Below are 3,668 nucleotides of genomic sequence, written 5' to 3' on the forward strand. Positions count from 1 at the left end.
GTTGAACAGTCTGTAACAGTCTGTTTAAACTCCAGGTGTTGATGTTGAACAGTCTGTTCAAACTCCAGGTGTTGATGTCAAACAGTCTGTTCAAACTCCAGGTGTTGATGTTGAACAGTCTGTTCAAACTCCAGGTGTTGATGTCAGACAACTCCAGGTGTTGATGTTGAACAGTCTGTTCAAACTCCAGGTGTTGGTGTTGAACAGTCTGTTCAAACTCCCGGTGTTGATGTTGAACAGTCTGTTTAAACTCCAGGTGTTGATGTCAAACAGTCTGTTCAAACTCCTGGTGTTGATGTTGAACAGTCTGTTTAAAACTCCTGGTGTTGATGTTGAACAGTCTGTTTAAAACTCCTGGTGTTGATGTTGAACAGTCTGTTTAAACTCCAGGTGTTGATGTCAGACAACTCCAGGTGTTGATGTCGAACAGTCTGTTCAGACTCCAGGTATTGATGTTGAACAGTCTGTTCAAACTCCAGGTATTGATGTTGAACAGTCTGTTCAAACTCCAGGTGTTGATGTGATGTCAAACAGTCTGTTCAAACTCCTGGTGTTGATGTTGAACAGTCTGTTCAAACTCCAGGTGTTGATGTGATGTCAAACAGTCTGTTCAAACTCCAGGTGTTGATGTCGAACAGTCTGTTCAAACTCCAGGTGTTGATGTTGAACAGTCTGTTCAAACTCCAGGTGTTGATGTGATGTCAAACAGTCTGTTCAAACTCCAGGTGTTGATGTCGAACAGTCTGTTCAAACTCCAGGTGTTGATGTTGAACAGTCTGTTCAAACTCCAGCTGTTGATGTTGAACAGTCTGTAACAGTCTGTTTAAACTCCAGGTGTTGATGTCGAACAGTCTGTTCAAACTCCAGGTGTTGATGTTGAACAGTCTGTTCAAACTCCAGGCGTTGATGTCAAACAGTCTGTTCAAACTCCAGGCGTTGATGTCAAACAGTCTGTTCAAACTCCAGGTGTTGATGTCAAACAGTCTGTTCAAACTCCCGGTGTTGATGTTGAACAGTCTGTTTAAACTCCAGGTGTTGATGTTGAACAGTCTGTTCAAACTCCTGGTGTTGATGTTGAACAGTCTGTTTAAAACTCCTGGTGTTGATGTTGAACAGTCTGTTTAAACTCCAGGTGTTGATGTTGAACAGACAACTCCAGGTGTTGATGTCGAACAGTCTGTTCAGACTCCAGGTATTGATGTTGAACAGTCTGTTCAAACTCCAGGTATTGATGTTGAACAGTCTGTTCAAACTCCAGGTGTTGATGTCGAACTGTCTGTTTAAACTCTAGCTGTTGGTATTGAACAGTCTGTTCAAACTCCAGATGTTGAGGTCAAACAGTCTGTTCAAACTCCAGGTGTTGATATCAAACAGTCTGTTCAAACTCCAGGTGTTGATATCAAACAGTCTGTTCAAACTCCAGGTGTTGATGTGGAACAGTCTGTTCAAACTCCAGGTGTTGATGTTGAACAGTCTGTTCAAACTCCAGGTGTTGATGTTGAACAGTCTGTTCAAACTCCCGGTGTTGATGTTGAACAGTCTGTTTAAACTCCAGGTGTTGATGTTGAACAGTCTGTTCAAACTCCTGGTGTTGATGTTGAACAGTCTGTTCAAACTCCTGGTGTTGATGTTGAACAGTCTGTTTAAAACTCCTGGTGTTGATGTTGAACAGTCTGTTCAAACTCCAGGTGTTGATGTCAGACAGTCTGTTCAAACTCCAGGTGTTGATGTTGAACAGTCTGTTCAAACTCCAGGTGTTGATGTTGAACAGTCTGTTCAAACTCCAGGTGTTGATGTTGAACAGTCTGTTCAAACTCCAGGTGTTGATGTGATGTCAAACAGTCTGTTCAAACTCCTGGTGTTGATGTTGAACAGTCTGTTCAAACTCCAGGTGTTGATGTGATGTCAAACAGTCTGTTCAAACTCCAGGTGTTGATGTCGAACAGTCTGTTCAAACTCCAGGTGTTGATGTTGAACAGTCTGTTCAAACTCCAGGTGTTGATGTGATGTCAAACAGTCTGTTCAAACTCCAGGTGTTGATGTCGAACAGTCTGTTCAAACTCCAGGTGTTGATGTTGAACAGTCTGTTCAAACTCCAGGTGTTGATGTTGAACAGTCTGTTCAAACTCCAGGTGTTGATGTCGAACAGTCTGTTCAAACTCCAGGTGTTGATGTTGAACAGTCTGTTCAAACTCCAGGCGTTGATGTCAAACAGTCTGTTCAAACTCCAGGCGTTGATGTCAAACAGTCTGTTCAAACTCCAGGTGTTGATGTCAAACAGTCTGTTCAAACTCCTGGTGTTGATGTTGAACAGTCTGTTTAAACTCCAGGTGTTGATGTCGAACAGTCTGTTCAAAACTCCTGGTGTTGATGTTGAACAGTCTGTTTAAAACTCCTGGTGTTGATGTTGAACAGTCTGTTCAAACTCCAGGTATTGATGTTGAACAGGCTGTTCAAACTCCAGGTATTGATGTCGAACAGTCTGTTCAAACTCCAGATGTTGAGGTCAAACAGTCTGTTCAAACTCCAGGTGTTTAAACTCTAGCTGTTGGTATTGAACAGTCTGTTCAAACTCCAGATGTTGAGGTCAAACAGTCTGTTCAAACTCCAGGTGTTGATATCAAACAGTCTGTTCAAACTCCAGGTGTTGATGTGGAACAGTCTGTTTAAACTCCAGGTGTTGATGTTGAACAGTCTGTTTAAACTCCAGGTGTTGATGTCAAACAGTCTGTTCAAACTTCAGGTGTTGATGTTGAACAGTCTGTTCAAACTCCTGGTGTTGATGTTGAACAGTCTGTTTAAAACTCCAGCTGTTGGTATTGAACAGTCTGTTCTCCATTTAAAACTCCAGCTCAACAGTCCGTTTGTGATGTGTTCACACTCCTGCTGTTGATATTTAACAGTCCGTTTAACGCCAGCTAGGATACCTTTCAAGGCTGTATCACATCTTTCTGTTCACTTGAAATTGTACTCAGTCTTGTGCTCAGTTTTCAGAAATCGACAAACACCACACCCCAGCTGATTTAGTGCCCACTCAAACACTTATCCTGCAGAAAGAAGTTGACCGTGTTCAGAAAGAGTACACAGAGTTGAGTACATCAGTAAATGAACACACTCATGTAAGACCCCAAAAAAGGGGGTTGAATACAATGAACTTTGAAACCAGTGTTGCGGCATCAGAGGAAGGGCAATTGGCCTGGACTTGAATTTGGTGATTGGGTTGTCGCAGCATCTGGGTAATGTCTGCTCTGAACAGTGCGAATACGTTGTGAAGTTTGATTTGCTTTGTTGTGAAGTATTATTGTTATTTGGTGTGTGTGTGTGTGTATGTGTGTTTGTTTCATTTGACATTGTTGCTCTGAAGTAGTGATCCAGTGTCTATATTTATTGTATCCTCCACACCCTAAAAGGGGCAAAAGAATTACGTATCTTTGAATCTTTTGAATCATGATCTTTTCTTTTTTATATTAAATCTAATTTAGTTATTCTGTTTGTTTTTTGTTTTTTTCTAATCATTTTGATGCATTTCAAGTTATTTAATTGTCACAGCTGTTGTTGATGTTTGTTTGAACCAATAGAAAATTGAGACATGAATGGTCGTTTATATAAAAATTCATGACTGGAGTGCTAATGGAAATGCATGTGTGTGGTGCATGTTTCTGTGCAGG

This window comes from Babylonia areolata, chromosome 29 (assembly GCF_041734735.1).
Source record: "Babylonia areolata isolate BAREFJ2019XMU chromosome 29, ASM4173473v1, whole genome shotgun sequence".
NCBI classification, from domain to species: Eukaryota; Metazoa; Mollusca; class Gastropoda; order Neogastropoda; family Buccinidae; genus Babylonia; species Babylonia areolata.